Source organism: Rhagoletis zephyria, unplaced genomic scaffold, assembly GCF_001687245.7.
Source record: "Rhagoletis zephyria isolate East Lansing unplaced genomic scaffold, Rhagoletis_zephyria_1.1 Rzeph_scaffold_00264, whole genome shotgun sequence".
Classification (NCBI taxonomy): Eukaryota; Metazoa; Arthropoda; class Insecta; order Diptera; family Tephritidae; genus Rhagoletis; species Rhagoletis zephyria.
This window is the reverse complement of record NW_016157348.1, coordinates 187,229-199,219: the sequence shown is the minus strand read 5'-3', so window position 1 is coordinate 199,219 and position 11,991 is coordinate 187,229. Positions and strand designations below refer to the sequence as shown.

The window sequence follows — 11,991 nt, the reverse complement described above, 5'->3', positions numbered from 1 at the left end:
GGTCATTGTTGCCGCCAGGGAGTGAAGATGAAAACATTTATTTCGCTTTGCGAATAACCGTGCTATGAAATGCCGCACAATTGGAGAATTTCAAGAACATCTTCACGGATATAACACTTTCGTTAGGTTATTTAAAGCGGCAAATGACCACCAAACCATAATCTTAGCAGACGAATGTGCCAATGAAAATCGTAAACGTGAATTGTTGGTGAAAATGTTGGACCAAAAAGTTTCAATAAAATATATAAAAATTTTGGGCGGGACGAAGTTCGCCGGGTCTGCTAGTAGTTGTATATAAGCGTTGAATTATAAAATGTTATCATTATTTTTACTTTATTGCTTTTCTGTTCATTTGTATTATATTTTTTTTGAGTTGCTTAAATTTTTTCGTTAAAAAACTTTGTCCTTCACAGGTACAGTAACTTTTTTTATGAAAATAAAATTAAATGTTTAGAGCATATAATGCTTTTTGATTTTTTTTTCTAAGTATATAAGAAGTTGGTAAAAAAATCCAATTGATTAAAAAAATAAAAAATTACATAAAACAAAAATCGAAATTTTACAAACTGACCACTTTATTTTGTTGTCCAATAAGTTTCCTAATTTCTGTCACAAAAAAAACATAAGATTCGAATGAATGGATGCTGAAATATTACAAAACGTGTAACAGCTTGTATAAAAATCTGTTTGCAAATAACTCGTCGAAAAAGTAAAATTAGCCCAAAAGCATTGGTGTCAATATAGCACATCATGTTCACTTTTAAAATCTGCCAATGACATATACAAAATCGAAAAGTCAATTTGGGCACGGTGGTCTTGAACCAGTCTTAAGTTCTATAAAAGTGTGCCTAAAATCGGCTTTCACAGCCTTTTTCTACATCATTTGTCCATCGAGATCAAAATCGTAGCTGACCCTTTTTTCAAGATATGCATATTTTTATATTTTACTTTTTCAACGCAATAATCATTGTATTTACAAATACTTATCATTTTAACAATGCAGGAATCGTATAAAAATTTGATATAAAGGTTATTATATATATGTATATATAAACATACATATATATATATATCGAAAAATATATTTATATATATCGATGTTTTTGCCAAACCGCCTATCTTACGGCAGCCAAATTTTTCAGGAGGGCGAAAAAAGGTTTTTCTTTGAAGGCATTGCCGTGATAGGCTGTATTTTCCCTAGCTATTATGTTATAAATCTGTTGTTTTAATAACGATTTTATGATTTTTATGCATAAATCTCGATGCCTGGAGTTCAGGGTTACCAAATTTAATTTTTGCCACAGCGGCGGTTTAGGCGGTTTTGCAAAAACATCGACGATATAACATATGTATTTGAATTAGACGTAACCATAGGGCTTATAACCTTAAACATTTTTTTGAAGTTATTGTAATTTCTGGCAAAGTTGACCCTTCACTAGACCAGAACTTCCTTAAGTAGGTTTCGGGGAACCCAAGGGTTCCGTAGAAAAGTCCCAGGGCTCCGTGAAGTCATTAATATTTGGCAGTTCAATAATTTAACAGATACATAAGTACAAATCGAGGGTCATCGCTTAAAATTCGGCATGAATAAGCACGGTGGTCGGCAATCGATTTGCACACGCAAAGAAAAGTTCCATAAACAGAACCCTATAATTAAATTAAATTAAATAACCTGAGTTTGAGCTCTAGTCAAGGCAATATCGCAAAAAGTATAGAAAAAATGGTTTTTTAACAGCGGTCGCCCCTCGGCAGGCAATTGCAAACTTCCGAGTGTATTTCTGCCATGTAAAAGCTTCTCACAAAATCTATTTGCTTTTCGAAGGTGGAGTAAAACTCTAGGTCCCTCGATTTTTATAACAATATCAAGACGCACACCGCAAATTGGAGGAAAAGCTTTTATTAATACTATTATTGGAGTATCCAGCTTATAAGATTTTTGAAAATATCAGTGAAGTTACTACATTTTTTGTGCAACAATTTGAGGGTCATTGTCTGAGGGCGGAATGATTCCAACTCTGGATGAAAGACCAAGATCCATATAGTAAAACCTCAAAATCGTTAAACATTCTTTGGTCAAATTTCTTTGCTATTGCCAGTTTAAATTTGCAATATTTTGCCTTAGTGTCTTTAGAAAAAATAAAAAAAAGAGTTAAAATACATATCGGAGAGAAATATGTTGTTTCGAGTCATATAGTAAAGTTTTACGAGGAATAATTTTGTAAAACATTTTAACCCGTTATCTCCCTCACAAAAGGGTCGTTTTGGTGCTCTTTTTAGATAGTCCGAATAAAATGGCATTGTGAAGGTCGCTAGAGGGTTAAAATCTTCTAGAAAAGTATTTGCCATAAAATTTCACTAGGGGTCCTCTCAGGCAAAATCTTTTTACAAAGAATCTTTAAGTCCACGGAAAATAAAAATATGCCCCAACTTTTTATGCTTTATTTTATACTTCGTTTATATATAAGCAGCATCGGAATCATCGCTGTGATCAGAATCTGAGTCACACATGATGTCCACGTGTGATTCCAATGCTGGCTCTACTGGTGCTTAATCCACCAACAAATTTCTGCAAGAATTGCATCCGGTGCTTTTTTTCCTCTATATCTGTATTGTTTTTTTAACTAAAATAAGTTAAAATATTTTTGTGTTACAAGTATTTACTACCTCATTTCAAATGGAAGAGCCACTTGATGGTAGCGCCCGTTGTGAATTTTTAAGGACATGTACTTTTTGTTACATATGTATTTACCACAGCAGTGGCGAAAGCGGTTAATATCTGACTTAAACGCTGCCATTTTACTTTTTCAATAAAATTAATATGTTCTATCCAAAGATTATTTACACGTAGGTTACTTACTTAAACAATTGGAGCTAGAGTAACATATATATATGAACAATATGCATGTACAAAATAAGGCATTACATTTTTTTGTTGCATATTTTGAGGGGATATATGATTTTTGATTTTCTGTGGACTTACAGATTCTTTGTACAAAGATTTTGTCCGAGAGGACCCCTAGTGAAATTTTATGGCAAATAATTTTCTAGAAGATTTTAACCCTCTAGCGACCTTCAAAAAGCCATTTTGTTAGCACTTTCTAAAAAAGGGCCAAAACGACCCTTTTGTGAAGGAGATAACGGGTTAAAATGTTCTACAAAGTTATTCCTCGTAAAATTTTACTATACGTCTCGAAACAACATATTTCTCTCCGATATGTATTTTTACTCTTTTTTTCCTTTGTTCTAAAGACACTTGGGCAAAATATTGCAAATTTAAAATGGCCATAGCAAAGAAATTTGACCAACTAATGCAAAACGATTTTGAGGTTTTACTATATGGATCTTGGTCTTTCATCCAGAGTTGGAATCATTGCGCCCCCAAAAATGCTGTTACATAGTGTTATCATCATTTGAAAGAAAATTAAATTTCTAGATTACCTGTGTGGAAAAGAAAAGCATTGAATTACCAAATGAAATGTGAAATGTCATAACTGGGCACTTGGTAAATCTCCTGAAATCTTTGTCAGATTGTTTTACGAAGCATTCATAGATCTTCAGAGTTCTTCGACATCGAAACAAACATTTCAATATGTGTCTCTGAATGAGTTTTGGGTAAAGTAGTTAAAAGCCTATCTTATCTATGCTTCCTTCTTTCACAACGTATCGTTATAAAACATTGTTTTCAGCTTACAATTATACAAAAAACAAATTGAGGTCGAAATTGGATGTTATCCCAGAGATGCGCATACAGCTTTTAGACATAATACCAAACTATAAAACAATAATTAATAAAACAGTTAACCATTTTCATTCTTCACATTAAAAGTTATAATAGTAAATAGATATAATAGTAACGTTTTCATTCGTATTTAAATGGAAGTGCTTTTGATGTTTAGTAATTTCTGGCAAAATATTTTTTTTTTCACTTTTATTTCAACATATTTTGATTTAAAGAAAATATTGATAAAAATAAAATATTTCACACAAACAACAAAAAATATAATCGATAATCGCATGAGGCTATTGCCTGAAAATTTTAAAATGTACTTAGCGGTATTGTGCTACAACAAAAAAACGGTACTGTTTTTCCACTGGAATTATAAAATCTATGTATTATATTTTAAGGCTTCCACCAAAATATCTCGCAAAAATATTAAGATTTTCGATCTGAAAATACCTCCAAAAATTGAGTTATTTTATTAATAAACAGTTTTTTTTAATATTTATAATAATGAGATTTTTGATGCTGTTCTTGCACTTTTTTCAAAGACTGGTTTAAGAAAAACTTAAATAACTCAGCCAAAACCTTACCATTTAGACTTATGAGGTATCATTTTCTCACCCTTTCAATTTCTTTGCGAATAAGCTCATTCAAAATATGAAAAAGGGAGGTAAGATAAACGAGTGTCATTCCATGTTGAATTAAGATGTGTTGGTATTGAATAAAAAAACAATAGGACGTGAATGAGTTTTTTTTTGCAAAGAAACAAAAAGGGTGAGAAAATGATACCTGTGATACCTTATAAGTCTATATCGGTAAAGTTTTGGAGCAGGTTTTCAAGTTTTTCTTAAACAAATCTTTGAAAAAAGTTAAAAAACCGCATCAAAAATCTCATTATTATGGTTCCGATGATACAATTTTTTAATATTTTTATGTACACTGCCGGAACAAAGTATTGGCACAGCAATATTTTCACAATATATGCAACAATTTTTATTCTAATATTTTTGCTCCAAATTTGTATAAAAATATGGTTCATTCAACAACAAAAAACATAAAAATATAATTCCCAAACTTTGTGCAAAACTTTCAACTTTTTAATCAGATGAGTATGCAGTTTTGCAGCTCATTAAATTCTAGTAAAAAAATGCAAGTTCGGAGTTAGTCAAAAATCGCGTTGATTTTTGATAATTTTTTTGTTGAAGGTGTTTTGCATTTTTTCCATATAAAGTATTTTCGAGAAAAAAATTTTTTATGGAAAAGACTACGTGAAAAAAAATTACCAAAAATCAATAATCCTGGCTACTTAAAACTTGGACATTATTATAATAAAATTGATTGGGCTACAAATCTGCATACTCGAAAAAATTCTAAAAAATCTGATTAAAAAGTTGAAAATTTTCATGATAATTTGCGGAATTTTCGCGAGTTTTCCACAAAGTTTAGGAATTATATTTTTATGTTTTTTGTTGTAGAATGAACCATATTTTTATACGAAATTAGTGGAAAAATATTAGAATGAAAATTGTTGCATATATTGTGAAAAATTTGCTGTGCCAATACTTTGTTCCGGCAGTGTAGATTTTTTAAGCTTAAACTATTTTGTCATCTGAGGGGATTTTTTCCAAAAAATCCTTTAAGAAATTATTTTGACTACAAAAAGAACAATTTCCCTTTTTTTTGTTTTGTACCAATAGCCGAATATAAAAATGTACCAATCTGTACAAATGGACCAATCGAGTGCCACTGAGTATGCAGTTTTGTAGCCCATTGATTTCTAGTAAATAGAATGAAGTACAAGTTTCAAATGGCTAAAAACTACGATTTATTTTTTAGAATTTTTGAAAAAGGTCGAAATTTGTACGAAAGTTTGTGGATTTTTTTTTTAGNCATTGATTTCTAGTAAATAGAATGAAGTACAAGTTTCAAATGGCTAAAAACTACGATTTATTTTTTAGAATTTTTGAAAAAGGTCGAAATTTGTACGAAAGTTTTTTTTTTAATATTGCACAAATTTGTAAACTTGAATTCACGCGGTTTTTTTAAGAATGAACTATATTTTTATAAAAAAAAATAACCAAAATTAAATAACAACGAAAATAATAAATTAAAACTTGGCATAAAGTGGTTCGGCTATAATTTCTTGATCACTGTATGTATTTTTTAATATCCTTAATTGGACATGCACATTGTACATAAAGGAAGTACATAAACAAATTTCCATTTCAAAGCACATTTTGCCTTTTTCCAAGTTTTTAGTGTATTAAAATCCTACATTTCTACATTTCGGGGGGGATCAGAACATCTCGAAAAAAGGATCAGCTACGATTTTGATCTCGATGGATTTTGAACCTACAAATGATGTAGAAAAAGGCTGTGAAATCCGATTTTGATTGTTTGATTAATTTGATTTGATTGTTTATGGAAATCATTTGTACAACATAAGACAAAAGTATTTTAAAAGTACATCTACTGCATATAAATACATATCAAACATAATTGAAAAATATAGTGAACATTTTGTAAATTTAATACTATAGCTAAGCCTAAGTTCTTAAGTATATATTAGCATTATTAATTAATAAAGGCTGAAGGTACATATACTCATAATATGAGAAGATAGTAGGGATAAGAAACGAATACAATAGAGGCATAGAGAGAAGGAGAAGTTATGCCACCTTAATTCAATGTCCTGCTATATCTCACGAAAATAACGGAGAATTACTGATTTGTAGCTGCCTTTGTTTAGTTGCACTTTCAACGACTCAGGCAGTTCATTCCAAAGTCGCACAGCGTTGACGAAAAACAGTCTGGATAAGGTCAATGAGTTATGTTTAGGGACAATGAGGTTGTTATGTCGGCGTGACACCGGTCGTATGAGCTTGTCGCAAAGATATTTAGGGGACTTCCACTCGAGTAACTTATACACAAACATACAATTTCTTGCAGCGAGGTAAATGAAAATACTGCAGCCCAGGATCGCATTCATGGAGTGATGTGATCATACTTTCTAATCCCGTAGACATAGCGTGTAACATTATTAAATGCTACCTCAATTTTATGTGATGACACCGAGCCTAGCTTGCTATATACGAGCTCGGAGTAAGCTATCAGTGGAACAATGAGCTTTATGGCCAAATTACGTTTAATTTCTATTGGGGTAAATGGCGCAGATATTCTTAAACTGCGTAAGGTAGCATAAACCTGCTTACCACTTTGTTAATATGGTCGGAAGCACTTAACTTAGAGTTAACAACAAAGCCTACATTTTTAACCTTGTCAGTAAACTCCAAAGCACTGGCTTCAATACACAGCCTAGGAATATCTTCGATATTTACAGCTTTACTACTTATTTGCAAAACCTATGATTTAGAGGCATTTAGAAGCAAACAGTTATCACGGGCCCATGCAGATATATCAGACAAGTCATAGTGTATTTTAAAACATAAGTCTTCAACCAGACCAATACGGCTTGACAAGTACAGTTGGATATCGTCGGCGTATGCATGCACATTCACAGAACGACACACAGAAAACACGTCACTAACAACAAAAGACTAAACAACAGAGGGCCTAGGATAGATCCTTGTGGAACACCAGAGGTAATCGCCCTACACTGAGAATAAGCTTTTATACCATGGGCACGATGAGTTTACAGCACGAACAATACGTAGAGGGACATGAAGATCAAACAACGAAATCAAATTACTATTTAAAAAGTCCAGTTTACCATCAACTGTCTGAAGACATCGCACATCATTCCAACACACATTAGACAAATAATAAAACAAAGCACTGGTATTTAAGGAGTTTAGATCACGATACATAAAAGATACATTAATTGTTGGACGACTAAAATCCAAATCTACCGAGCAGAAAATTAAATCATGATCGGAGATAAACGTTATTTTGTCAAACTTCAAAATATGGGCCAAGTTGGAGGTGATAAAAACGTCTAGCAGACTAGGGTTAGAATTATTGGAATACCTCGCCGGCATAGTGTTATTAACTATCTCAAGACATGCAGCAGAGGAATGGTCGAGGAGTATCGCTGTGTATGAGTCATCCAACAAAAGGTTTACATTAAAATCCCCACAAATAATATAACGCTCATAGTCAATAACAAATAAACTAAGTTTACAAAAAAACGAATCCGATGGATAGCTCCTATGTGGGTTATATACACAGGATACAAGTATTTTAGATAAACCATCCGACACTTCAGCAACGACACGAATCTTCAAATTAGCTCGACAGTATATCGCGATACCTCCGCCTCTCTTATGCTTTCGATCATGCTGCACTATATTGAAGTTAGTGATGCCATAAAAGAAGTCCGTTATGTCAGGATTGAACCACGTCTCTGTCACACAGATAACATCAACAGATGAATCACCAAAAACGTCCCTAACGTAATCTAACTTTTCGGATGTCAGGCTCCGAGCATTAAAATGGACTATGGAACCTCTGTACCGGTTGCACAAAATATTAATCAGTAATTACTGGGGACCGAANGGATTGAACCACGTCTCTGTCACACAGATAACATCAACAGATGAATCACCAAAAACGTCCCTAACGTAATCTAACTTTTCGGATGTCAGGCTCCGAGCATTAAAATGGACTATGGAACCTCTGTACCGGTTGCACAAAATATTAATCAGTAATTACTAGGGACCGAATTTTTAATATGGTACGAAACCATCATAACACTTTAAAAACGGGACAGCTGCAAGTAAGTATCGGGTGAGGAGAAGGGCAATAGCAACACATTAGAAATTTGGTGGCAGACAAGTAAGAACTACAGATACGTACATACGTTGAGAGGAAAAATAAGCTGAGAAGGATTGAACAGAGGCAGTAGAGAATTAAAACTTAGAACTAAAAAAGACTGAGGGATACCATTAATTATAACNATCGGGTGAGGAGAAGGGCAATAGCAACACATTAGAAATTTGGTGGCAGACAAGTAAGAACTACAGATACGTACATACGTTGAGAGGAAAAATAAGCTGAGAAGGATTGAACAGAGGCAATAGAGAATTAAAACTTAGAACTAAAAAAGACTGAGGGATACCATTAATTATAACATCCGTAGCCACTGCATTATTTTGCAACTCGCTTAGTTCACTACGAACAGCGAGCAACTCATTGCGAAGAGAGACTATATCGGCACAAGAGTTCTCAACCGCCGGCACCCTACTGTTAATTGCCGCTATTGATAACTTCACATTAGATATTTCAGCAGCAAAGTCTCTTATCCTCTGCATTACTCTTTCCTCTGACTCTTTCACTATAACAGAGAGCTCTGTAATAATTGCATCTCTTTGCATACCCATATTTGCTTCGAGTTTTTCAATCAGCGACAACGACGGTGTATTTTGTGCTTGTAAAGGTGTGTGCTGGTTCCTCGTGAGATCTTTTCTTACTGAGCGAGTTTCAAGTGGCATTATGAATTTAAATGCCTAACGGACTTTTACTTCTAGATTCGAATTCGATATTTAGCTTTTTATTACTTAGTGGAAGGACGTGCTGCTATTAAGCGCTAGAAATTCTACTAGTACAACATAGAATTTACAGTGCTAGCTTTAAGTTTTACTGTAACGTGTGGCCTCCTTATTATATGATATGTCTTAATATAGCGTGAGGACTCCTTGTTATGTAGTATATAGGCAACCCTTCTACGTGCACAGCTGATGTACTATTTTGACAGCCCTTTATTTATTTATCAAATTTTGGCGCAATTGCACACAGTTTCTGCTAACCAAAGTTCTTGTTTTTATTGATATTTTTCGGCTGTTCTGTTTTTTTAACACATAGTGTTAAAATGCATACATACAAGCCCTAGCTAGTTCTCGATTATAGACACACTTTTATAAAACTTAAAACTGGTTCAAGACCACCGTGTTTGGGTGGCCCTCTTGAGAAAACTTGACTCAATGTTAACTGAAATTTATGATAAAATGTATATAAAAAATCTTAATTTATACAATTATAATTTCATTTCAATATCATTAAAAAAATAGGTTATAGAGTTATATGCTCTGCCAATTAGTACTACGATGGAATTCAAATAGTGAGGAATATTTTTAGATATTTGTCACGTGAATTATTGTGTATTTTCTATTTCGTAATTTGAAATTATAACAATATTAGTTTTTGGTAATGTTTATTTGAATAAAGAATATGTTTAAATTCTATTGATTTGTTTGACTATTACTGGGGACATTTAATTGGAATTTTCTCTCATTAAACTAGGGCTCGAATCGTAACAGTCGTGAACAAGCAACTCGTCACGCAAAAATGCATATTTCGGATTTTAACAGTCTTGAACGTACTGATCGTCACGTATACCGAATAACGACTGTTCACGACTGTTATAATCCGAAATATGCATTTTTACGTGACGAGTTACTCGCTCGCGACTGCTATGATTCGAGCCCAGCGTTAATTAGATATGCTCGGGAATATTTGTCCAAAATATTTCTCCTTTAGTTAGAATTTTATGTGAATAAAGTTACTGCCATTCTTTATCTAGTTGATTTTTAATTTCTATTATAGCATCTCTAGTAGACCATATAATTTGAATTCTATTTCCATTAAGTAGAACAGAGAAAGCATCTTTAAATATTTAACCGCCACAAAATACATTTCTACTACCTTTTCCCAAAAAAGGATCAAACTATTACGCAAATGTCAATACATATCCAACCTTTAATAATTGAATCATGGTCATCTATCATGATTCAATAATACAAGGTTAGATAATTATTGACAGCCGCGGTTTGACCTTACAAAAGGTTGCATTTACGAAGGTCGGAAAAAGGGGAAGAATGAAATCTCTTGGTGCGAAAATGGTAGTAGAAAAGTACGCAAAGTAGGCAATTAGTAGTGAAATTCCTTTTGTAAATTCTTATGTATTTACAGGAAATCTGGCATTTTAAACGAAATATTGAACGTAATATTGATATATCTACGTGAATTACGTAATTTATGCGCAATTTAGCTGTATAAAAACTGCAAAAACTAAAAATTAAAATAAAACCCCTATGAGATTGATGTAAACATCCAATTTAAAAACAATTTATTTTTTCATCAGTTAAATATGCTTCATATGCATATACAAATAAACATATTGCACAAAAGCTTATACTTCTATTTCACACAAAAGCTACACTTTTTCCAAGTGAATTTGCAAAGAAGCAACACGGTACCACTGCTAAGGGAGCGGTGCGAGAGAGACAACTGTCAGTTTATCGAACCTTGTATTATTGAATCATGGTCATTTATATGCAAAACAAACAAACAACAACAACAAACGACTAGCTAGAAAGAAGACAGAAAATGGGACAAATAATTCGAAAACTATGATTTCTATAGATTTTTGTACGGGCTGTTCGATGCTCCAAAATTTTCGCAACGAAAACTTATCTATAATTTGTCTCAATGATGGTTATTTTTATACCCGAGCGCACTTGTGCACAAGGGTATATTAATTTTGTTCACATAACGGTTGTTTGTAACAGCGAAAACGAATCGAGATAGATATACAGGCCGATTCTAAACAGAAACTCCCCGGGAGTTTTCTCTCTTTTACCTTTCCCCCTATCATGAATAAAAATTCCCAGAGGATTTTTTATATGAAATGGCGGAGTTGAGCTGTCAAAAAAGTGTAATACAGCTTTTTTGAAGTTCGAATTTCCTCCTCCCAAATGTTCAGGGAAAATGCTATTCCATGAGAGGTAATTATTGAAGGATTTCTTTCTCGGGAGAAACAAATTCCCGGAGAACAAACTCCCCGGGAATATTAAGAATTGGGCTGATAGACAAATATATACATAAATGCTCAGAATGAATAGAGAAGTCGATTAAGCCATGTCTGTCTGTCCGTCTGTCCGCCTGTCCGCCTGTCCGTCCGTCCGTGTACACGATAACTCGAGCAAAAATTGAGATATCTCAACGAAATTTGGTATGTAAGTTTCCATTTATCCAAGGTAGGTTGGTATTGAAAATGGGCGAAATCGGACTTTAACCACGCCCACTTCCCATATAACGGTAATTTCCAGAAATACGAAAACTGCGATATTTTAGTAACTACTGAAGATAATTCACTCAAAATTGATATATACAATAATTTTCAGACGAAAAATAAGAACATTACAAATTTTTGGAAAATGGGCGTAGCCACGCCCACTTATGGTTACATGTGTATATCTTGGTAACCGCTGCACCAATTTCTTCCAAACTTGGCACAGTTGTTGGCCTTCGCA

General features: G+C 33.3%; 1 long non-coding RNA gene across 1 annotated transcript in view; it reads left to right on the top strand.

Moving 5' to 3' along the window:
- The window catches only part of LOC108358511 (uncharacterized), a 22,546-nt gene that overhangs the window by 7,239 nt on the left and 3,316 nt on the right, over positions 1-11,991 (top strand). The window contains exon 3 of the long non-coding RNA XR_001846787.1: positions 826-831. This is a non-coding gene — a long non-coding RNA (uncharacterized LOC108358511). The remainder of the gene's footprint in view (positions 1-825; positions 832-11,991) is intronic.